The 26,402-nt window shown below is 37.1% G+C and overlaps 1 protein-coding gene and 1 pseudogene across 2 annotated transcripts in view; one reads left to right on the forward strand and one right to left on the reverse strand.

Moving 5' to 3' along the window:
• The window catches only part of CFAP299 (cilia and flagella associated protein 299), a gene marked incomplete at its 3' end in the record, with an annotated part of 625,628 nt that overhangs the window by 69,978 nt on the left and 529,248 nt on the right, over positions 1 to 26,402 (forward strand). The window lies entirely within an intron of this gene.
• LOC307186060 (dynein light chain 1, cytoplasmic-like) lies at positions 1,524 to 1,970 on the reverse strand (annotated as a pseudogene). Its single transcript has one exon. The product of its transcript is annotated as a dynein light chain 1, cytoplasmic-like (transcript).

The following is a 26,402-nucleotide window of genomic DNA, read 5'->3' on the forward strand; positions in this document are numbered from 1 at the left end:
ATGACTAAGGAAGAAACTTCCTACCATAATGATGTTTACATTATAGCAGGAGAGAAGACAATAAACAAACAAATCCAATGACTAATTCTTAGTTCTCATCTTAGTTGACTTACAGAAACATTCAACAGAGCTGATCTTTTTCAATACTTTGCAACACTTTCTTTACTTAGTTTTGGGATTTCCCCAGGTTTTCTTCTCTGTCTGTTCATTCTCTATTTCCTTTGCTGGTTCCTCCTTATCTTCTTGATTTCTTAATATTGACATGCTCCAGGGCTGTCCTTGAACTTCTTCTTCTTCTTGTCTTCTTTGCATCCTTGATGATTGCATTTATTAGCATGGCTTTAAATACACTCTGTACTCTGACAACTGCCTACTCATTAGTCTCCAACTTAGACCTCTCCCTTGATCTCCAGGTTCACTATGGAATTGTTCACTCCATATATCTTCTTTAATATCTGATACATGTAAAGTCCTGATTGTACCTTCCAGATTGGCTTGTCCTGCAGGCTTTTCCATTTTAGTAAATGGTATCCCCAGCCAAAAATCTAAGAGCCGTCGTTCACTTCTCTTTCTCTTCTAACACATCTCTAGTCCATTGTCTTTTTGATCTCATTACCCCTCATTTTCCCAACTCCAGCCATTCTAGCCTCCGTGCTGTTCCTCCAGTACACCGTATATGGTTCAGCCCGAGGGCCTTCTGCTGGAAATCTCATCTCCCAGATTTACTCATGGCACACTGCCTCACATCCTTCAGGTTTGTTCCCAAACTAACTTCTGTGAAACCTTCCCTGACCTATTGAAAAATTATACACCCCTTATTTATGTTCCTTCCTAAGTTTTTCTTTATTGCATTTATCCCTGCCTAACATACTGTGTATTTTACTTCCTTCATACTTTTGCTAGCTCCTCTCCTGCTAGAATGTGAGCTCCATGGGCAGGAAATTTCATGTTTTGCTCTGTACCTGGAATGGTATCTGACATGCGGTAAGTCCTCAGTGGAATGTGGGGCTCCAGAGCAGAGGAACCACATCTCTGCAGGGTTTTCCTCCCTCCTTCTTCCCTCACCATTTCCCCTCCTTCCCTTCTTCCTTCCCTCTTTATCTCCCTTCCTTCCTCCCTTCCCCGGCCCCCTTCTTCTTCCTCCTCTTTCTTCATTGTTCTTAATAGGCTTGGAGAAGCTGCTGAGTTAAAGCCAGTTTTCTATTTCTGGCTCTCTGTTTGGATTGGCAGTCACTTGGTTATTGGGAAATCCGTGCCTAGTCTTCCTGAGGTGTGGGCTGCCTGGACATCATAGAAGCCTCTTCATCTTCAGGGTCATGGCCTATTTTTGTTGTTGTTTTGTTTTGCTAATTGCTTTATAACCACAACAAACTAGTACAGAGTATGCCCTGTACAAAGCAACACAATAAAGGTCGAGGTGTTCCCTTGGGCAAGGCTGAAGTTTTCAGTCTGTGGTATTTGGAATTTAGGCTACAGTCCTTGTTTTTGGATGGATCATTGGGTGTGTGGCACAGTCCATGCTTTTAACAATATTTGAACAGGAGAATGGCCACTCGGCCCAGGTAGAAGTAGATGAAGTGTTTGGTTTCATGTGTCACGTAAGTACCGAAGTTCCTCCCCACAATGCAGTGCCAGGTGGGGTTCTACTTCTTGTCAAACTCCTTCTTGATATGGGCAGCAATGTCCTTATCTACATTTCTCCAATGCCTGAGTAGCACACTCCACCAAGTCCTGTTGCATCTCCTCCAACATATCGGCATTTTTGATCACGGCCTTTCGATCACACATAGTTACCAAAGAGCAGCGGCTGGCCGACTGCATCGGTCTCCTGGGGGAGAAGCTGGCGAGGCTCAGACCCTTAGAGAGGAGCGGTCCCTACTGAAGCCGTGGCGCATCTATCAGAGTCACAGCCTATTAACCCTATAATTTGAATTCTGCTCCTGGCAACTCACCAGTCATTGAATGCCATTGATATGTGGCTGCAAACGTTCTGTTTGGGGAGTGGCTTGTTCTTCTAGTGAGTGTCCAAGCTGCTGCCCACCATCGTGGCTCTGGATAACCCTCCTTTAGTACCTCCTATGATACTGTGCTACATTCACAAACTCATTTATTGTTCTCCATGGCAGTAAATTGTAAGCTCTATGAGAATAGGAACATTTTTTGAATAGCAAGGCCTAGGACACTGCCTTGGTCACGAAAATAAATATTTGTTGAATAAATGAAGGAATGTCTAAATTACACTTATAGATAGAAAAATCTATAAAAAATCTATAAAAATCTATAAAAAAAATAAAGATGAAAACTATTTTATGATGATAAAATATTGGTAATAAGAACATAGTTTTTTTCTTTCATTTGTTTTATCTATGCTATTTCTAAAAAAAGTCTTTGTCATTTTTTGGCACAAAGTTTCCAGTTCTTATACAGTGTACACCCTATTTTTTATATACTTTCATTCATGTTAATGGGAATCTGGAGCTGGATGGAGAGAAATGAGTGTGCCTAGCTTGCCATCTTTCCCAGAATATTTTCACCAATGTTTATATTTTTTAATAAATGTGTTGTAATGAAAAATACTTCTCAGCTTTTTTACTCACCTTATATGCTTGATAGAACAATAAATGACTTTGTCCACTCTCAAAGAACAAAAATTTATTCTCATCAAGGAGACTTAAAAAAATATCTGTTCTTTGTGTGACAAGGCAGGTATTGAGCAGTTGTTTTCCTGCACCTATTGTCCTTAATTTTTTTCTGTTCATCTCTTCATTCCCAAATATGCAAAACTACAGAGAAAAAAAGTTATCAAAGCCTAACGATATGTGATTTCTCCTAAGGTGTTATTCTGTAGAAACATCTGGGTGTGTCATGTACCTGAGTGATTATAAAACAAACATTTTATATATGTTTATAAACAGGTCATTTCCCTTAATGTGTGCACAGCCTTTAAAATAATATATCCCAATAGTCTATAGCAATGCATTCCTAAAAATAATCCATGGTGATAACTAAATGCTGCTTCTAGGAATGGAAGAATAGAAAAGAGAAAGATTTGTGAAAAAATGAGAAGAATAGTTTACCTCATTGAAAGTATTGGTTCAAGTTCTTCTTTTCTCTGTTTCTCAAAACTACAAATGAATTATTTTATTCTTCGTATGTAAGCACAAATAGCTTTGATGGTTATAAAGAAATAGTTCATGTATGTGTCATTGATTTAAATTACTTGAAAACCATTCCAATTTTAAGCAAATAATTACATGTCACAATTTCATGCTAAATATGTTGTTACTTTTTACTAAAATCTTAAGTGTAAGATTCAGTATAATATAAAAATTACATAAATAAATACCAATTAATTCATTTGGTCTTAGAGTAACCTTCTTACTAAGAGTGAGTTAAAAAAAGGATACCCAATTTTTTATCTTATTTGAAATTATAAAATTATTTTAAGAAAAAATTTAATTTAGGAAGTTTTATTTTTCTGTATAATCATTGGGAATTGTGTAGAAAATTTATTATATTTATTATTTATATATTATTATTATTTTATATGTTTATTAGATGTGTATAGCACTTCACGTTGCCAGTATCATCAAGTAAAATGCTGCCAACCCCTTCCATATGTCATACCTTTTTTTAATATGTCTTTGGTGTCTACACAGTCATGGCCTCATTGCAGTGATTCAGTATATATTTGTTGCTTAGTCAGTTCATTCATTCTTTCATTCAACAATTATTTATCAAATGCCTATTATGTATCAGATATTTAATGCAAAAGGTAAACTAAATTTACATTTATTTATATCAAAATTTATATTTTGGATGTTATACCTTGGAAAATATTCTATAAATATCATTAGGTGAGCAGTTATTCCTAAAATAATGTTCTATTCACCTTAGTTCTTATTGTTATAAATACTGGTTCACAAAACACCATGTTAGATCCCAATAATGTCACTTATTTTAAGGCTGTAGCAAGGACATTTTTTGCTCCCTGATATCCGTGATCCTCTTCTCCTATAATGAAAGGACTCTTGTTTTGTAGCAGGACATGTGGCTACAGAGTAAGCACTACATTTTCTAAGCTCCCTTGGAGGTGATGTGTGCGGTTTCCAGATTTTCCTTAAAGGACGAAGAGCTGGCCCTCTGCCACCTTTTCCCCATCCTGCTGCTTTGAAAAGTGTTTATGGTGATGGATCATCTTGTACCATGTGGATAAGAGCAGTATCTGAGGGATGACAGAACTACGTGATAGAAAAAGCCTGGGTCCCCCATAAAATCCCTAGACCATCATTTCCATACTGTAATGTGAAAGGAATAAACCTCTATTTTCTTTCTTTTTCTTTTTTTTTTTTGCTGTACGTGGGCCACTCACTGTTGTGGCCTCTCCCGTTGGGGAGCACAGGCTCCGGACGCGCAGGCTCAGTGGCCATGGCTCACGGGCCCAGCCGCTCCGCGGCATGTGGGATCTTCCCGGACCGGGGCACGAACCCGTGTCCCCTGCATTGGCAGGCGGACTCTCAACCACTGCGCCACCAGGGAAGCCCTATTTTCTTTATGGACTGTATTTGAATCTCTGTTATGCATTTCCTAAGGCAGAATTTGGTACCAGAAATGGGGTGCATGAAGTGGCATAACCTAGGTCTGTGGCATAATATGTTTAGCACTTGGGAGGCAGGAAGCACAGACACAGATATTGGAAGTTGAAAAGCTGGTTGATCCCTGATATGCTGAGGCAAAACATTGATATAACTGTTGATTACAGTATTTTAGAAGGCAGATTAAATGGTGACGGAGGCCATATATAACATTAGGGGAAATCACTGGAAAGCTGCAGGATCTTCATGTATGTTGGCAGCTTCTTGCTCTTCCAGCAAAATCCTATGACAGAGATGAACTCAGACTAGCGTTAACCAGTCTGCAAGCAGAGGTGGAAGGGCATATAGTTCTGTTAAGAAAGGCTCTTTGTGCCAGGTTAGCAAAATAATTTCACTGAGAGTCCTATAATTTGAGGCCTTTGAGGGTTGAAAAAGTCAACTCCTACTGTATTCCAAACCAAAGCAATTATAGCTGGTAGCTTCAAAGCCACTGCCTTACTAGGAGATAAATTCAATGTCCTGCCAGATTTGGGAGCCAGACGAGAAGCAAAATCAAATTAAGAGTATTGCTTTTCCACCCAAACAAAATGGTTTAGATAGCCTGGATGTAGCTCCCATCCAGAGATGGGGTACGGAAAGCACAGAGGGTAATAAGGAAAAGACAAGCATCTTCAGGCTTAAAGAGTACATCTAGATTAAATCTTTGGCTATAGTTACTTACATATGGAACTAATCCAAAACAAATTGCCTGGAATCTTGCTAAGGTTTTGAGGGAATTGTATGGCTACAGAACAACAACATAGCCTGCAAAAGCCTGTAATTGTTCAACCCTTTAGAAAATTCCTGGGCCGCCAAATCTGGACCAGCAAGGACAAGGCTACAAAAATATTGCAGTCTCCAAGAAGAGCAATCTTGTACCACCTGCTTGATTCATGGCAAGTGAGGACAAAAGATAGGAAAGCACCCGCCAGGGGGTAGAACCAAAGGCTTTGGAAGAAAGCACACATTTCTTCCGGGAAAGCAGAATCAGGGCCTTCCAGATGAGACTAATCCATTGTTGGTTCATGGAATATTTGTAACGCCTATCTAGTAGGATTTGATTATTGCCATGGCCCAGAGACTGCTGTAAGTTTCCCAATCCCTCTTTGCTCAATAGGGGCAGTTTACTTTGCAATATCTACTTCTTCACAAGCCGTGAGTATTGAGTGTATGGGGACAGATAAACTTGTTTTAGTTTGTAGGTTGCCAAATCATGAGGCTCCACATCCATGATTAGTAAAGGGAGAGGGCTATACATCATCCAGAGGGGAGACTTTTAGCTGGGTACAGTAACCAGTGGGACTTCGGAATTTTCTCCTTTGTGGAGGTGATCAATGTATTCTATGTGAAGGAGAGAGATTGTGATGGATATTTGGGTTGCCACATGAATAGACTGTGGCAAATAATGCTAGTTGTATTTAAGTGTCCATTCTCTCATTTAACAGAGACACAGGCATACCTCTGAGATGTTGCAGGTTCAATTTTAAACCACCACAATAAAGTGAGTATCACAATTGAGATACGCAATTTTTTTTTGTTTCCCAGTGTATATGAGTTATGTTTATACCATACCATAGTGTATTAAATGTGGAATAGCATTATGTCTAAGAAAACAACGTTCATGCCTTAATTAAAAGTACTTTATTGCTAAAAAGTGCTAATCATCATCTGAGCCTTCAGTTGAGTCATAGTAGTTACATTAAAGATCACAGATTTCAGATCATCACAACAAATATAATAATAATGAAAAAAATTGAAATATTGTGAGAGTTAACCAGACTGTGACACAGAGACATGAAGTGAGCAAATACTGTTGGAAAAGTGGCACCAATAGACTTGCTCCACGTAGGGTTGCCACAAACCTTCAATTTGTAGAAAACACAATAACTCTGAAGTGTAATAAAGAGAAGCACAACAAAACAAGGTATGCCTGTAAAGCCCCTGAGTTTTGGCTATGTGCAGGATTGCCAAAAATAAAGTTTTTTTTACCTTCCTTGTAGTTAGGTGTGGCCACATGACTAATACCTAATGGATGTAAGGAGACTTTGTGGGTGCAGAATCTGGGATGTTTTTAAAAGGCAAGTGTGTTGCATTTCTGTCATCCTTCCTCTATCCCATTTTTTCGAACACAAACGAGGTAGTGAGCTATCTTGGAACAAGAACTAAGGATGATTTTGATGGAAAGGTAGATCAATAAGATAGAAGGAGCTTTTGTCCTTGGGTAACTTTGTGTAGCAGAGCTCCCATACTAGTTCTGTATTGCTTCCCTTAAGAATATTTCACAAGGGAGAAGTAAACTTTTATTACATTAAGAGGGTTGATATTTGGGTCTTGTATCAGTCAGCTATTGCTGCATAACAAACAATATAAAAACTTCAGTGACATACAAAAATAATCATTTATTTCTTGCTCATGATTTTATGAATTTGTTGGAACAGTTCTATTTCATACTTCAGGTAGAATGGTAAATTCTGCTTCATATTCTCATACTTCTCCTAAGATATGAGTGTGTATACTGTTTGTAACTAAGAGTTATGAGAGCCAGATAAATGACTGTAGTGAACTGTCCTACATAATAGTGAACTATTATGCATTTATGAATATCATGTAGGTGAAAGAGAAGTTGAATGATGGTTTTGAGTTTTGAAGGTGTAATTTAGTACTGTATTGAGTGGAAGTAAATTACTATATCAGTGCTAATGCTAGTGTAGCTATACAAAAATCCTGTTATTTTGCCATCTCTCTATCTAGAACTGTAAAAAGGCCTGGGATTTTACCCTACTTGCACACTAATAAGTTAGCCTGCTATAGGTTTATAGATGCTGACAGGAGACAAGGCTCTTGGGTCAGAGATGATGAACAATTTATTATTCACAGCATTAGCAGCAACCAGAAAATCAGCATTTTTTTGTTTTCTGGGCTCCAGTTCCCATAAGGAAACACAAAGAGGGTGAGCTGATACCTGCACACTCTGGGTTGCATTACAGGAGAAAAATCCAGAGCATACAGAGCCCAGGTTTTTTATTAATGGGTAGTAAGCATCCTGCCTTTTGCTACAGAGGAGAGACAATGTCTTTATCTTCCAAAGTTGTAAACAAATGTGTCTCTTACTGCAGAGTAAATACCACATCTTCCAAGGCTGTTCACAATACAAACATACTTGAAACGATCTTCTGGAATAAAGGACAGTCAGTATCCCTACTAGCAATGGGTGTAGAAATGAGAGATCCATGGAGAACTGTCTCCCAAACTGCTTTTGTCAAAGTCATTAGTGACATTCTAATTTTTATTCTAACGTGTACTTTTGCCTGCTTATCTAACTTGATCTCTTACAGCTTACGGCTCCATTGTCATTTTACCCATTCTGGTTTAATTACACCATTTTCTCTAGGCTTTCTTCTTACTCCTTTGACTTTTTATTCATTCTTTCTTCATTTATCAAATATGTTTTGAGCACTTTGTATGCTCCAGGTAGTCTTGTAGGCACTGAGAAGGGAACAATACAGAAAAAGCACCTTTACTTTCATGAAACTTGCAGTCTAGTAGGGGAAGTCAGATAATAAGTGAGATAAATTAAATGACATATAATATTTTAGGTGGTGTCAAGTACTAAGGAGAAAATTAATGCAAGGTAAAGGAATAGAGGAATAGGAAGATTCCAGTGGGTTGCCATTTGAGAACAAAGGCTTTACTGAGCAAGTAACATTTGAATAAAAATCTGAAATAAGTGAGCAAACCTTGAGGCTGTTTGGGCCCTATTTGAGGGTGGATGGAAGAGATCTAGGAAAAGCCAACAGGAAATGCAAGGCCTTGAGCCCATAGTGGGCCTTGTGTGTCTGAGGAATAGCAGGAGGTGTCCTATTACTTATCCGTTTATTGTTCAGCTTCCAAAGGTCATCCTAACTCTGACAATATAAACTTAATTTTTTTTTCTTCTACAAATTTATGGTTTTATGTGTGTGGGTGTGTGTGTGTGTGTGTGTGTGTGTGTGTGTATGTGAGAGAGAGAGAGAGAGAGAGAGAGAGAGAGAGACATGCTTCATCCACTTGTAAGTTAAGGTAGAGAATTTTCCAAAAGGTTGTCTAGTTTTTCTAAGATAATTTATTGAGTAATCTTTTTCTTTCTCCATTGGTTTGAAATGTTACCTTTGTCATTTAAGGAATTAAAATAAATTCTTATCTGAATTAAGCTTTTTTTTTTTTACTTCTGTTGCATTCATCTGTTTATCAATTTTTTAAATTCATTAAGAAGCTATTTTAATTATATGACTTCTTTTAGAAATTTCTAGACTTTCCTCCTTATTTTTCCAATTGAAATGTATATCCCTGTGTCTGATTTCAACATTTTCTTGGTATTTTAATTTATATTGCACTTAATAGTTGACAGACAGATAAATAGATAAATGAATATAGCAACTGAGTCATCCCATATAAGAATGTGATTTGTTTATTAATTTATTTAAATATTCTTTTATACTCCTCAGTAGATCTTTAAGGTACAATAATGTGTCTTTTTGGTTATTGGGTTTATACTTAGGCCTTTTTTTTTCAATTGTGTTTAGGTGTTAGTAACATTGAACATAATAGAGAAAAACACATCTCCGGACCCAGTTTTAACAGTTAATATGCCTCAGATAATTCTTAGAATTCAAGTTGCAGTTATTTTGTTTATTATTCTAATGAAATTATGACATATCCAGTATAGAAAGTTATCAAACATATTTCTAAGTGAGAGTTTTGGTGTTCTGGGCTTTGCGTATATAACGATGATGAGGCAGTTACTGATCCTGTGACAGAAACTTACCCCAAGTGATCATCTAATCTTCTGTCTCCCTCTGGATAGAGCTAAATTAAAAACATCAGGCAAAGCAGCTTAATGTACTTATTGGAGATTTAAGTCAAGACAAGAAGATCCACATATTCCTCTGGTACAGTCTGCAAAGTATAGAGTCATTTTGCAGATGGTCTTATATCCCAATGGGGCAAAGATATACCACCGGCATTTTTCTATTTTGTTTTGATTTTTAGTCAAAGTTTGCATGATGGCATGGAGACTATCCCACTCACTTTCCTACCATAGTCTGATTATTATTTAAGTCATGATGTTTATCAATAAAGTTCTTTGTTTTGTGGGTACAAGTAAAATATTCAGTTTTTCTTAAGATTTATTTTCCTCTGAATTTTCACAATGAAATTATTTCATGCTTAATTTTATTATTTTTATAATAAAAACAGAATTACTTTTTAAATTATCTCTAGCTTCATTCTTGTTTTCCTTATTTCCTTATTGGCTACTGATATTAACAATTAGCCAAGCCTGATTCTTGATGCAATTTCACAACTTTTTTCATGTAAAAGTAGAAAAGGTTTACTTCTAAAAGCAAATAAATGAAAATAATTTAATAATTTTGTTAAACATGATTGTGTGTCTTACTGGATTCAGAAATCTATTTTTAAAAAACATTTAAAATAATGATCATAATTGATAATTATATTTTTTGAATTTTCCAGGATTACAATGAAATAAAATAATTTATAATATTTTCTACTTTGCTAACCATGTGCTTAGCTATCAAGTTTTCAATCCATTTTGTTTTGTATAATTTCTAAGAATGCCAACATCTAAAAAACACTGACAAACTTATCTTCTGAAGCTAGAGAGTCCCACAGTCTCCTTCAGTACTTTATTTTTAATTCAGTTCAATACTTATAGATATTAATTTTTCACCAAAATGTACAACTTCTTTCTCAAAGCTAGAAGGTTACTGATTCATAAGGTAGATTACCCTGTTACTAATTCAAATAGCTTTTTGGTCCCCCAATAATTTCTCTCTTCCTCTTCCCACATGTCTTACTTGCCTGGAAAAGATATGCAATAAAGCAGTGGAGCAAAGTACATTCTGCTGGCACAAAATTTAAAAAAAAAAACATTATTTTGAGATTGCTTATAACAGCAAATCAAGCCCAAGAAGCTAGTTTTAGAATTAAGTCCTAGTGCTAGGAAAAAAGACACCTCACATAACTGCAAACCTTTAATTTTACCAGCCTATATAAAAACTTATCAATACTGTATTTGATATCAAAGAGGGGAAGAGAATAAAAAAGTTGCCTTTTCAAACAATGCTATTAGTAAATATGTTGACGTTCATATCAAATATGAGAGAGACAACATGAATCCAGAAGAATAAAGTTTTCATTACATGTGGATGATTCCACAGAAGTAATATACTTACTAATATCATACAGCTTGGAATCCCTGAAGACAAATGCTTGGAAGAATATTATTTGTTCCAAAGAAGCTCTATATCAAATATCTGAGAATAAAATGTTCAAAGTGGTAAAGGGATACTTGAAACCAATAACATACTAAGGAAGCACTCACCAAAGTATCTTTGGGCATTGAAGGTTATGTTAGGTTGTAGGAAAACATGAGATTTACATCAAAAGTTCTTTTTAAACCCTAGAATTCAAAAATACATTATTTAATTCACATTAGATATATTTACATATGTCAGTGTTTGTCCATAGATTTACAGTCCATATTAAAAGATGTTATTAAAATGGTGATTGGTAATAAAAAATGAGGGTAATATATATATAATGGTAATTAAATCCAAGCTGTTAAAATATCTTTTTCATCTTTATTCAAAGAAATATAATCAGAACACAATTTCATACTGAAGTGCATTGGTTCTTCAAGGAGAGTTAGGCAAGAATTTATAAAATTATTGATGAATTGTGTGTGTGTGTGTGTGTGTGTGTGTGTGTGAGAGAGAGAGAGAGAGAGAGAGAGAGACAGAGACAGAGAGAGAGAGAAAGAGAGAGACAGAGAGAGAGAGATGAAGGAGTGTAAGGAAGAGGAGGGGCTGGTTTCTTACTTTGCATATTTTTAAAAGGCATTGCTGTTGGCTTTCAAAATAGTGCATTTTGTATTTTTTCAGCTTCTAAGGAGCTTAATTAAAGTATTTTAACAGGTACTGATAGAGTTAATGGAAAAATCTGAATCCTAAACATTTAAGATGAGCAAAGCAACATCTGTGTAGGATTAAGGAAAATCTTTAATATTTTTAAATACTTGAAGGTTTAAAGTCAGCATTACCACCAGACTGTTCACTGTTAAATTTGTCCCACACAAAAAAGAGGGAAGACATTTTAAAGGACTGATTGCTCCCATGAAATATTGATATAATTTAAACAGAATTATCTGAATTCTGGTAATTTTATAAGAAAGCAATTGAAATACAAGCAACGTATATTCATTTGATACTACCTACTTGTGTGAACAAAATTTGTCATTAATATCACTATGAAAAATTTAAGGAGATCATCATTAAAAAGTCTTGATAAGGATTTGTGTATAGCTATTTCGAACATAAAACCGTATACTAAAGCATTATGTCCACAGACGAAATTTCATGTTTCTTATTAAAAGTTAGAAAACATTTTTTGGAAAGTGCATTTATAGTTGATATTTTAAATCTTCCCTAATACTTTGTATTTTATTTATATTATAATCATAAAATGCAAAGGAAATGTAACACTTTTTTCCTCTAAGTCTTATATAGATGCTCCCAGAGTCAGTTTTGTGAAAATTTTATTTCTATGTGTGTCATGAAAAAAAGGCTGTGAGTCACTTCTTTATAATGCAGTAAGGGAGAATAGTGTCAATACTGGTGAAATTATCAGGGCTGAAAGAAGCAGCATCTTTGAAAACAGGCAGTGAAGGAGTTGGATAATTTTCATCAGAATAAAAAAACAAATGAGGTAAAGCTAAAGTAGATTAGGGAAGATAACTGTTCTTGGGAAGTTGAAAACTCTTTGTCGATTTTTATACAGTGTTTTAGTAATTGTGCTTCTCAATTACGTGAAGTGTTTCTGTAATGCACTGAGCAGCTGGGATGGGACCAGTCTCCCAGTGCTGTACTCAGCCCAGTAGCTAGTGCCCTCCCAGCCCATGATGGTGCTCAGGTAGTATTTGTTGAGTGAATGGGGGTTGTATTAGTTTGCTCTGGCTGCTGTTACAAAGTATCACAGACTTGGTGGCTGGCTTAAACAATAGAAATTCATTTTCTCACAGTTCTAGAGGATGGAAGTCCAAGATCAAAATTTTGGCAGGGCTGGCATCTTCTGAAGCTTCTGTCCTTGGCTTACTGGTCGCTGCTTTCTTGTAGTGCACAGACATCCTTGGTATCTATTCGTGTGTCTAAATTTCCTCTTGTTATAAGGACACCAGTCAGATTGGAATAGGGTCTGCCTATACAGTGTATCTCCAAGTATAATTATGCTCTGGGGTACTGGGGCTTGGCATTTTCCCATATGAATTTTAGGGGGATACAATTCAGCCCAAAATAGGGGTGCAGCAATGCAATTGAGACTCTGTAGGAGCTCATTTTTTAAAATTTGAGGTAATATCTTTCAGTGTAGGAATTATTTTCATGATATTCAGTAATGATAAAGGAAACAGTTCTGTCAGGTATACAATTAATATATTTAATTATCTACAGAAATACTGCTTTCATTTAAACTTTTTTTAATGCTTGATTTAGTGTTTGTTTTCAATCTTTTGACAATATAAGCCATTCATTTCCTTTCCTCTTTGACAACTGTTATACAAAACATTATACAAAGGCTAGAAATGTCAGTGATAGATGGCTTAGAATAATTTAGTCTCCTCCTCACTTTCACCCATTACTCTAACAAACTATGCTACTGAGAAGATGGGGCCTCATTTAAGACTGTCTATATTGATCTGATAATTACTCAGTGAAAGACTAGATCCCATCATACCTAAATCCTGAGACTGTTAACTGGAAAATTGTTCCTAGAAAACTGATGGTGCACCAGTAAACACTTAGGTCCTGCAGTAAACGCTCAGAAAAATGCTAGGGATGTTACCTGTTAACTTGTGCCTCATGGGTACAAGAACAGTTGGTGAGGGTAAACATATAAACCCACCAGAAGAAATATAAAAGTAACTTCCAGAAGGCCTTAGGATATCTTCACTCTGAAGAGACACGACTCTGCTGATAGATGTTTGCTGGGGACTTGAGGCAGGCAAGCCTGCCCTCTGCCTGGGAGTGCTGCCACGTCATGATTGGTGCATACAGTAAGCTGTATGTCGTAACCTGAATTCTTTCCATACTTTAAAGGAGCAGTTTAGTCTTTGCATGGCTCTGTGGGTATATTTTAGTTGGTTATATCATCCTGTTGGGGCAAACAGGCCCTCACCTATTCATTTCATTCCCCACTTGTTCCTCTTGATACAGAGGAACGCCCAGCAGAATAAGTTACAGGATATGTGAATCCAAATTAGTTTTCTTCTGGCTACTGTCACTTCTGGGAAAGAGAAGTGGATAAAATTACTTTTATAATTTCTCCTGAGATTTGTTGGTCTCTCAGGTTTGTAAAGGCCTTGGGTATCCTGTATGGAACTAGCTGAGTTATGTTAACATGCTGCTGTTTGGGTAAAGACTATTGTAAAATACATCTCATGATTGATTTTAGATGACAGAAATTTAATGCCTTTTGGAGCTAAAGCTATTATTGTTAATACTACTAACATTAAAAGGGCCGTCAAACCAAGCTGAATGAGAACAATGTGGTACAACAACAATAAGTCTGAAAAATAAGGTAATTAAATTATTGTATTCTACTTGATTACTTGTTAAGCAGTAGGAGTTGTGGGGTTAGATTATGGGATTTGTTTGAAGGGATATAACACATTTTTCCAAATGAAAACATCTGTTCACACTGGTGTTTTCCATTAGTCATCTTCAGGGATGTTAATTTAACTTAAAACAATTCACACTACTCTGTTGATTAATTTGAAAATGATGTTTGCATTATTAGTTGAAGTCAGAGACACCGTGAGAAACGGTAGTAAAAGCACATGGCCATGATGATGCATTTGGTACTTAGAATGTTTATATTAAAGCAGCACCTGGTGTTTGCACAGGGATTGAGAGCAGAGGAGAAACTAACATTGGCACAGGTTATTAAGATGCCTGACCCAGGAGTCAACGTAAGCCCTGAGTAGAGTCTCATAGAAACTGCAGTCTTATCAAGTTTCATGTGATTGATATAGCATGCACTCACCTATTATTCTACAAGGCTATAGAGTAAGCAGTGAGAACTCAATCCCTTTTATTTATTTATATTTAAGAAAAGGTTTTAAAATAATAAAAACTATTAGGAGAGATCATGCTTTTGTCTAATGAACCTTGCATATCACAAGCACTCCAATTTTTAATAGACAACAGAGTTTTCTCTGAGCATTCAGCCAGAGGCATTTACACTCCTTTAAGAGTACTCATACTAAGAGGTGTGTTCTCATATATCATCCCTTTAATTCATTTGTTCCCAAATTTATTGTGCATGTATCCTGTCCTATACATCTTAATTTAATTAGTCAGTATTTTGGCCCAGTAATCTAAATTTTTAACAAGCTTTAGAAATGCTCTAAAGAAAAATTTTTAAAAATTCACATATACCTAATCCTCAAATGATTCCTTAAAGATAATCCCCAAGCCTGATGTTCGTTTTTACCTAAGTAGCTATTTTCCTAGCATTTTAGCTTTACAGTAGCTTTAAAGGTCAGAGATTTTTGGTTCATGATGGCACACTAATCACATGGTACGGTGTCCTTTACCATTTCAGACACCTCAAAGGGATTAAAACATATAAATACATCATTTTGAAGATAATAGGAGGTGACCATTAGTGGTTGACAATTTTCAGCAATTTTCTGGCAGACAGAAAGCAGTTTGGGGAGAGCTACTGGAAGAAGCAGGATAGAGGGGGCCAGGACCTGGGAGGGAGTTGATCTACCCTGCTGAATCCTAGAGAGCCTCAAGATTCTGGGATGCCAGTTGTGATGAACAACAGGAGTGAAGAGTGAGTTGAAAAACAAGGCCATTAAGGTCTATATATGGAAGGTCACCATAATATTATACTTCACATGGTGGACAGGGTACCCAACAATGACCATCAACCCACTTAAGCAAAATGTTGGAAGGTTCCTTATTTTAGAAATGTGACTGTCTGAATGCATGTGGACAGCTGGTGTGGGAGTTGGTGCTGAGATCAAAGACCTCAGCATTCTGGGAGGTAGGAGTTCTCAAGCATAAGGACCAGTTCATCACTGAAAAATTCCACCAGCGTCCGTGCACACATTGCCACGTTATTTAGGTTTTTATTGCCTTATTCCTAAATGTGAAAAGATGACTAAGGGTCAGCAGATATTTGAGGAAAACTTGAAACATAAGAAAGAAAAACTAGGGTAAACATATTTTAAAATGCCTACAAATGCACACACAGTCACAAATGAAACAGATACTTATTCAAATTATATGGGGATTTTAGTGAATTCTCCCACCACACACTCATACACACTTTCAGTATTCTTAAAAACAAGGATACAATGCTGTGTGAAAACAACACTTGGAGAAAAAGTAAGATTTTTTAAAAAATATAGGCACAATAAAAGATTTCAAATGTAGGACCAGTAAAGTTGAGGAAAATTCCTAGATAGCAGGAAAAAAATACACTGACCTATTTCATTTTATAACATATAGCCCAAGGGAATAAGCACCTCCTTGAAGTGCCTTTAAAGTTTTAAAGTTACTATTTTCAGATACAAATTTTGACAGTCACCAGTATACAATATTCAGTGATTCACACATCAATGAATTATCCTTTATTCATTCATTATCTGGTATTCATTGAGCATCTACTATTTGCCTGTCATTACTCTAAGTACCAAGTAGTGATCAATACAGTGATCAAAACGTACAAAAATTTCTGTATCCACAGAGCTTATGTTTTTGTTGGGAAAGATAGACAATAAACAAAACCCAAAAATATATAGTATGATAGATGGTCATAAGTACTTTGGAAAAAAATAAAGCAGGTAAAGGAGATAGGAAAGGTGCTTTTGGGTGTGGGGTCGTGAGGAGGATTTTATGGAGGGTTGGAATCTATAGAGTTTGTGTTTCAGACATATCAAGTTAGAGGTGCCATGTAGAAATCCAAGTGGAGATGGAGAGGGCAGTTGGGTAAGCATTTTGGAGTTCAGTGGAGAGGTCTGGGCTGGAGATATTAATTTGTGAGTCATTCAAGTATAGTAGTATTTAAAGTCATGTGAATGGATAAGATCAAGAAGAGTTACAGGGAATGAGCCCTGCCACATGCCAGCACATAGAGGTCCGTGTGACGAGGAAGAACTTCCTAGCGGAGACAGAGAAGGGTTAGCCAGGAAGAGACCAAAGGGAGTATGGTGTTCTGGATACCGAGAGAGAAAAGTATTTTGAGGAGGAGGCAGTAGTCAGTCATTCCAAATGCTTTTATAAAAATGTTTTCATCTGCAAATGGGTAGTGATAGTGTTCTTGTTTATGAGGCTGTGAAAATAAGTGAAAATAGGAGAGTTATACTGCACAAGTAGTTTACACTATACCAAAATGTAGCCACTTCAAATACAACTTTGAAGTAAGCAGAGTAGAAGTAAATTATTGAGTTAACCACTAAATTGAAAGGGAAGGATTACGCTATTTGATGATCCACAGGCAGCATTCCCCCCCAACCCCCCAATAAATCACATGGGACATTGAGTAACTGTCTTTGTTATTTGCCTATGCCCTAATAGCATCTCTGAAACCTGAAATCATTATTGGGACATGTTGGAAAGTTGTTTTCGGTAATTTCCCTAGTTTGGAGAAGAGAGTCAAAGAGGCTACCCTGTTTGTGGTATTGTAAAACATATTCTTTGAGTTTTCTCGCTTACGCAAAATTAAATGGAGTGATAGATGTTTAACCACTGAATCGCTTTGGCTTGGATGCATTGGCAGGGTAGCAGGAAAAGTTCTTGCTTTTAATATATTCTTTGGGTGCCTAGAGTGCTCTTAATACTTCATTTATTATAAATATTGATACAACAATATATGTTAACTTGTTGAGATATTATTTGTTGGTCCTTTGTGTTTCCTTCCCTCATTTATTGATATTTTCCTAGAGCTTCTGCCTGGAGTCCTGAAGGGCAGAGAGAGCCCAATCTTTGAAAGTAAGGAGAGGTGCAGAACAGATTTTCTTCCTGACTCAGTAGGATAGAGGCTGTCAGATCTTTTGAGTAGGAGGGAATCCATTCCCACCTTAGAGCAGTACCTTGCACCATGGGCCTAAGGAGCCTGATCCCCAAGAATGGAGGGCCCTAGCCGTACCAGGTGTGACACAGGGGAAACCTTCAGCTTCCAGGGCCTCTATGGCTAGAGGCAACAAACGTCATTCTTCTGTGATCTTCAGGTGGTACTGGAACAAATTTATGTGCAAGAGTTCCGTATAGTACCATCATACAGTACCATCTCATTTTTGCCCTTGATTCATAGGCTACTGCTCAAAAATTCAAGGTTTTTCAGTCATAGCTTTTCTCCTGAGCCAGCCCTAACTTTGTTGGTTCTTCCCTGCCCCATGGGTTATTTTCAAATGCCTTCCAGGCCTTCTTTAACTACATTCTACTTTAACACTCATTTTTCATAGACTGCTTCATGCAACACTTCATTTTTGCCCTAACTGAAGCTAGGTCCCCCTGCTGAGGATATGATTTTTCTGGCAGCCATCTGCAAGAGAGACTATTTATCCATCCCGTGTTTCACAGAGCTTGTAGTTCCCTGTTGATTTTCTACACCATTTCCTGCATCTTCCAGTAACAATCCTCCCTCTACTTTGAGACTTATTCCTGACATCCATCTCCATCCTTCTGTGACATATTAATTCACCTCTTGTGTTTGTCAAGGGCTTTGGCACCTAGGTCAAAATTTTACTTGTCATTCCAAGTGCCTTCATTTTTTACCATTACTTCCTGTGGTTCACACAGCTCTGAAAGTTCACAGTTCTTAATGATAACCTGCCAGGTGGCTACATCCTGGAACCTCTCATTCCCAGTACTCCTCCTTCTTTGGACTCCAAAATTCTACTATCTTTACTTCTAGTCACAATCTCTAATATTTCTAGCTTTCTCTCCCCTCCTTGGTAATCTTAATCTCCAGTTCCTTAACTGCTTATGCTCCATCTCTCCTTCCCCTTTTGGCTTAACTTCATTTTTCTCTTACTACTTAAATCTTCCTTTGCTTGTGTTCTCAACTTCTTAGCTTGTCTCTGTCTTTGCCTCTTTCCTTTTCCCTCCCTCCCTCCCTCCCTTCCTTTCTTCCTTCCTTCCTTCCTTCATCTATATCTTCCTCTTTATCATTCTTTTTATCTATCTATCTATCTATCTATCTATCTATCTATCCATCCATCCATCCTAACTTACTGAAACCTACCCCTTTTGTCAGCAACTTGGCTAGCTCTTCACTGAAAACCTTTTTTTTAATTTCTTTCTAGCACACAGGCATCCAGTTAGGTTTTAGCATGTGTCTGAGGTCTAGCCAATAGGTTGTGAGTGGAAATAATGTGTGCCACTTCTAGGCCTGGTCTATAAATAAACCTCTCGCATGACCCTTCATCTCTCCCCCAGTCCCATCTGCTGGTTGGATGACAACACTCAAGGTGTTCTTGGAAGTCACATGTTGAAGATGGGTGAGCCTTCACTAGCTTGACTCCCTAAATGACTTCATGCATAAATCCCTACTCCTAAATAATTTTAAATGAATGAGAAATAAGCTTCTATTTTGTTAAACAATTGAAATTTCTAAGTTAATCTGTTATAGCATTTGGTGTTATCATAACCAAAGATAGATCCACACCTCTGCCTTTTTTTTCTTCCCCATGTTTGGTCTGCCACTGAGTGGCACTGGAGAAATTCTCACCATCGTGTGGATCTGTACCAAAATCTACCACCTTCAACTTTAGCTGGATTGTCAGTTGTGCTCGATGATCACCCTGTGTATCATATTTCTTCTTTTTCTCATTTCATTCAATAATTATTTTATTTATTTTACTATGAACATCCTAATTTGGGTATATGATTTTCATCCTGTATTCTAGAAATAGGAAAGACCTCGACGTATGAACTTTTTCAAACTCCTACCCAACTCCTATCCTGCTCTTCCCTCCATCTACAAACATGCCTGCACTCATCACTTTACCCTAGTTCTATGAAAGAATTGATTCTCTTTCTCCTTGAGGCTAATAGCTCCATTTGGATATTCATCTCATTTACCTTCTTAGAGCCTTTGGTCCATCTGGGAATCTCAACAGGGCAGCAGTCATGCTAATTTAACCCATCCTTGGATACCCAACATGAAGCATGGTACATGAAACATAGTGGGTGTTCAAAACAAATTTCTTGAGTGAGAAAATAATTGCATTTTCCTTATTGTATTTTCAACATCATCCTCTCTACTGATACTTTTCCTCCTCAGTATATAGTCAATTCTGTCCCTATGAAAAACAAATACAAGTAAACAAAACTTCCTCAACCTTTAAACTCCTCGAACTCCTGCTCTATTTCTCTTTTATGAGCAACCTTTCTGGGAGAGCTATCTACATAACTCTTCTCCTCCTCAGCCCACCATAGCTAGACTTCTGTCTCCATCGCTTCACTAAGCTGTTTCACTTGTTTGTTAAGCAAGACTTTGTAGTTCTTAAATTAAAAGTACATCAGCACCCTTCTTGTCTCCATTTCCTTGATTTCTCTGCTGGATCTCATGCTGTTGTCACTCCCCTACCCCCACCACAACATTTTACCTTGACACATAGTTTTGGTTTTCTTCCTATCTCTATGCTCTTGCCCTCCCACCATCAATTTATCTATTCATGCTGGGGGTACTGATTTGCTTTCTTCTCTCTTTATAGACTCTAAGTGATCTCTTCCCACCCATGCTTTCCCAATTTACAACAGTCCCAACCTCTGCCCAGTTTCAGATCTGTTTATTCAACTATTCACTGGATGATCCATAGATGCTTCAAACTCAACATGTCCCAAAGTGCACGCATCAGCCTATCACCCAGGGAAACTTCCTCCTGTTCCTAAATTTCCCTTTTCAATGGTAACAAAGTCCTAATAACAGCCTATACTGGAAGTTTTAGTTCTTTTTTTCTTCAACATACCACTTCAGTCTAGAGTATTGGAGGATGAGGTTGTGAGGGCAGGAGAAGTTGACTCCTAAGGATGACAGAATAGGACCAGGTGAATATCTGAGCAAAACGGGAAGTAGAAGGGGAAGGTATGCATGTCAGGTTGTTTTGAAGTTGTGCATCTGAGAAAATAAATCACCTGCTCTCCTCAGATAGTGAGTGGGACAGGAAAAATCTTCAAAATCTATCTTTTGGCAACAGTAAGTCAGAATAAAATGACTAAATATTAAAAAAATCTTTTTAACACAAGACTTATTAAAACTTTTATGTAACAGAGGAAAAGAAACAGGAAATTAAACACTCAGAAGAAAAGCAAAACTTGTGAAAATCATGTATAGCAAATGGCTATTTTAGAAACACTATCATAGGAATGAACCAATTAGGAATGAATGCTATAAATTATATGAAGAAAGAACATGAGGTATAATCAAGAAACTGCTCTGAAGAATTTCACGAACAAAAGGAAATGACCTTAAAGAGATTAAACATATCTTCTTATGAGTACACCAACCCTATCATGTTAGGGTCCCGCTCTTATGACCTCATTTAACGTTAATTATCTCTCTAAAGGCCCTATCTCTAAATACAGTCACATTGGGCACTAGGGGTTCAACATATGAATTTTAGGGGGACACAATTCAGTTCATAACATTATACTAAACACAGTAGAGGTTCACTGAAGTGATACTTTGCTTACTAGGTAATATTATTACTCCCATGGCATAGGCTCATATGCACAAACGTTAAAGCTCTGCCAGTCAGACCTGGTCTTCATTATCTACAAATGTCTGCAACATTTCATTTTTAAAGTTAAAACTGACTTTAAATGAGAGATGCATAAAAGTATCTAGATTCTAGCCAAGACCATGTTATTTTTGGCCACCTTTGACTAAATAACATGAAAACTAATTTTGACTTTATTTTGTAAGGTAAAAGAAAAAAAAATATTGCACACTCTAGTGAAGAACTTCCATGCCAAGTTTAAGCCCGGAGCCAATGTTAAAACCAAATTATAACTCCCTAAAATGTAGAAGTTTGCTAGAACCTTAACATTACTGTGCTGCCAATTGCTTACTGTAACATTTACTTAACACTACTAGTCCTTAAGCTAAAGGAAACTGAATGTGGCTGCTTAATTCAAGACACATGAAACTATGTGCTGTATTTTCTGTGCATTTTACTCTTCAGCATTCACTAAGAAAATGATGATTTTTACCTAAGCAGTGAAAAAGGTAACATTCATTGGCCACTCAAAACGTTGCAGTGCTAAATGGTACACCCATAGTGTGTGATGCAGAACTTTAAAAACACTGAGTGTCTTTCAATTTTCCAATATTTAAAGCTTTGCTCCTAACATTTTAGAGCTTTACAGATGAGGTATATCGTCCAGGATTCCAAACTTCAAAGGCTTAAAAAATAAACTGCAAACTAGCAAACATTTTGTTTTTGTTTTACTTCCATTATTTTTGTAACCTTTCCTTTTAAACACACTTTTTCTTGCATTTGCCATTTGCAGATAAAGTTAGTAGTACTGAAATAATTCATTTTTAATAAATTTTAAATGGGTTGAACTTTCTGTGAGTTTTACCAAATGACATAAAAATGTAAATTCCAGAGATTTTATAGTTTCTTCTACTTTCTCATAATATTTTGACATCTTCTAGTGAGCTTCATATTAAAAAGGTACCTGGCATATTATTCATTAATAGAAAAACAATGAACCTGTGAACTGCAGAGAACACTTTTATGTCTTTTACTTTTTCAGTTATTTAATTTTCTACTCTGGCAAGATAAAACTAGCTAGTATTTTTTTCTCTTCTATGATGAGCCTAAACTTTTTAAATTAAGAATGGCATTAAAATTATAAATTATTTCATAATTCCATGTAAAAATAATTTTCCCATGGCTAAGTTGCTTTCAGGTATTGGTCAAAGTTGATTTACAATTAATAATGCAATAAAAATTATGATTCCTGGGTGTGTGTGTAACCTAAATGATCTGGATTATTTTATTAAATTACCATGCATTGTATGTACTGGACCTTATTTTCCAGCAGACATAAGTCAAGAATAGACAAAAATAGAATTTGGCATTTCTGTTTTATATGATACCCAAATTTAGATAACAAAAATGCTAGAGATACAGACTAAGGTGACAGGGGAGGAGGGCAGTGATGTTGGGAGGTCATAATTCCCTGTGAAGGGAGAGACAGGAAGGTGGGCTGCTTTAGAAAAGAGGTGGCAGAGAGTCGCAGAGGCAAAGATTCCAAAATGCCCCACAGATCCCGGGAGCAACCTGAGATTATGCATCGGGACTGGAGTGAGGGAACCAAATACTTCAGTTTTCTATATCTATCACTGCCCTTCCATCCCTTCCACACCCTAAAAACTGTTGCTATATTATGAGGAAATTAAAATAGATCCCTGTCCCTCCCTCTCTCCCCTTGGGAGAGTGAAAGAGAAAGAAACCATGGGAAGAAATGGAGTGAGTGACACAGAATGAAAAAAACAAACCAAGCCAACACACAAACTAACAAATCACAGCCTTTCGACACGTTTTGGAGCTTTTCCTTAATGTCTTAACCCTCTGAAGACTGTTCTGTCCTTGGACATACATGAGCAAGGCTCCTGAGACAGGCAGTCCCAAAGAAAACAAAAAAGGAGTGCCTAATGAATAAACACTTTGTGTGATTAATGTTCACAACCCTGAGGATTGCAGCCAGGCAACTCAAGCTGTATTTCACACACAGACGAATGTAAACTCCTCTTTCATTCAGCAGCCATAATTTCTGGGAAGAAACAGATCCTCGCACAGGTTCAGAGGAGCACAGAATTTCCAGTTTTTGAGGTCTCCAGTTGCAATTTTCTAATTTAAAGGAGGATGCCTGAAAATAATTCAGGGTACCTTAAAAAACTCAAATCATTTTCTAGTAATTTAAAATGTATATGAGCTAATAATCAAGGGAAAAATATCTAGTTTTTATGTAATGTCATCTCAGACCGGAATGGCATCGACTTGCGTACAAAAAAAATGGCACAAAGTACAAATTAGAAGCCCTTTTTGAGCCCAAATCTTTCTAGACCCTTTCTGAAAAAAGGAATAACAAGTATAAGTCATGGAAATACCACCAGGATAGTCATTGTTATGTTCTTTCAAACAAAAGGAACCAAGTATTTTAAGGTTTTAAAAATTCTCTGTGAATTGCTTATCAACGTTGGAAGAAACAAAATATGCGATGGTTTCTCTCAAAGTATTTTTAAAATAAATATGCCTAAAAATCTAAAATAGGTACAAAGCATTTAGAACCATATTTCAAAATGTTTAACCTGAAGGCCCAGTTTGGAGGTATGGTCCTGTTATGGACTGTTGACCAGCACTAGAACTATGGTAGGTGGTCATGGAGGCCTTCTGCTCCTGGGCTATTGCTTTCCTTCTAGTTACTTTGAAGCCAGCTGTGGTAGAGAGCCTTATTCCCCTTACCAGCCCACCCCATATCACAGAGAGTCAGCCGAAGGCAGCATTTTTCATCCCTCAGCGCTTGAATTCTGTTTTCACTGATGTAGCCCCTGAAGCTGACCTCAAGTAATCTTTACCAGCCCATCAAATGCTCTGTCACCCAGGCTGCTGCAATCTTGCATCACCTCAGACCCTTACACTGCAGGGTGTATGTACAATGAAAGCAGCTAGAGATGTATGTCAGTACCAAAAGATGAAATAGCTGCAGGCTAAGGCTTTGTTTAGAAACTTGGAAGAAGGTAATCCCATGCCTCTCTCTCAATTACAGAGAAGAGATAGTTCTCCATTCTACCGAGGACTTTAGGGTCAACATTCTAGCAGAGAGCTGGAAGAAGGCTGTAGAGCTATTGTCTTGAAGCTGTGTTGAATAGTGGGTCTACTGATTTTCTCCTAGGTTGTGTTTTCCTAGGTGGGTTTGGGGCAGGGGTGTGCTGGAGCCAGCTTTCACAAACTAGCAAGACCATTGGGCACTTCTCTTCCCAGATAGGCCATCAGTTGGTAGCTTGAAATTTGCCAAGGTGGGAGTGTTTACACCTTTACACCATTCATACTGGCAAATGCTATCAATCAGGGCCTCTGTCCCTCCTTTACCCTACCCCAGCCAGGTTTGGGGATATTGATAGTGATTGGAGCAGAGCAGCTAAAACCATTCTAAGCCAATACCTTGGTGGTACCACTGTCTTAACCACTTCCTAAAATGCAAACCTTGCTTCATTTTTCTGCTTTTTTCTCATCTTCATTTTGCTCTAGATTTCCTCTCCAGACTAATCCTCTTCCCCCTCCAACTTTTCCCATTCCACCTTTCTTGTAAAATCATCTGCCTCCTGAATCTCTTCCCAGAAAGTTCCCCAATTCTTTGCCTTGTCTCAGTCTGGCAGGCTTCTAAGTCCACAACTTTGCCTGCACCTGTATCCCTCTTATTCAACATGTGGGAGAATATTTTCCTTTCATGTGTCCTCCAACACTGGAATATGTAGTAGAGACTAAATAATGTAGATCTTAATGCTAAGTGACATGATACAAGTGTGCATGAGAGAAAGAAAAAGTTGATACTACATAGGCATTGTGTTACCTGTCTTTTACTTGTTTTTTTTTTTGCCCTTATATGTAATCCAGATTTTTCACTTATAAGATTGAACAAAAGAAATGTGACCATTGTAAATGTCTTTAATAAAAGAAGATAGTGAGAACCAAAGTGAACATTGGTTCCTTTGTTAGCTTTAGAAAACTCGTAGGTAAATGTGGTTTAGAAAGGGATGTTAATTACAATAGAATAATATCCAGCCATTACATGGAATGAAGTTCTGATACATATTACAACATGGATGAACCTTGATGTAAGCCAGGCACAAAAGGACAAATATCGTAGGAAATACATAGAGACAGAAGGTAGATTAATGTTTATCAAGGGCTGGAGAGAGGGGTAATGGGAAGTTATTGCTTGATGGGTCCAGAGTTTCTATTTGGGATAATGGAAAGTTTTGTAAATAGTGGTAGTGGTGCTCAACACTGTGAATAATTAATACCACTAAATTGTGCACTTAAAAATGGTTAAAATAGCATATTTTATGTTATGTTTATTTTACCACAATAAAAAAATACCCTAATTGAAAAAAAAAAAAGAAAAGGATGTTATTTCTTGATACTCCTCTTTATTATTCTGTATCTCAGTGAGGTATATATTTAGAAGCTTTAAAATTCTAGGCCAGTGGTTCCCAGTAAGTGGTCTCTGACCAAGCAACATCAGTATCATGTGGGAACTTGTTAGAAATGCAAATTCTCTTGGCCACACCTCAAGTCTACTGAATCAGAAACTCTGATGGTGGGGGAGAGGTGGAGGGGTGGGGGAGTGGGGGGATGGGGGGGCTGTGATCTGTGTTTTTCACAAGCCCTCCAGGTGATTGATGCCTGCTTGTTTTGAGAACCACTCTTCTGGGCTGTGGCCACAGAGTTGACTGCCAATGCGGTGCTGTCTTTTTATCTGAAAGAGAACATGGGATTTGTAGTAACAGGATGAGCATAAGTGTTTATGATGAAATGCATGAGTATTTACTATTTATGTGACCTGGGGCAAGCTACTAAGTTTTTCTCATGTGTACAAAGGTTTTCTCATCCATTAAGTGGGGATAATGACAGTACCTAATTCAAAAGATATTCTGTGTGAAAACACATAAAAAATTCGGCAT

The sequence above is a fragment of the Stenella coeruleoalba genome (assembly GCF_951394435.1).
Source record: "Stenella coeruleoalba genome assembly, chromosome: 4".
NCBI lineage: Eukaryota > Metazoa > Chordata > Mammalia > Artiodactyla > Delphinidae > Stenella > Stenella coeruleoalba.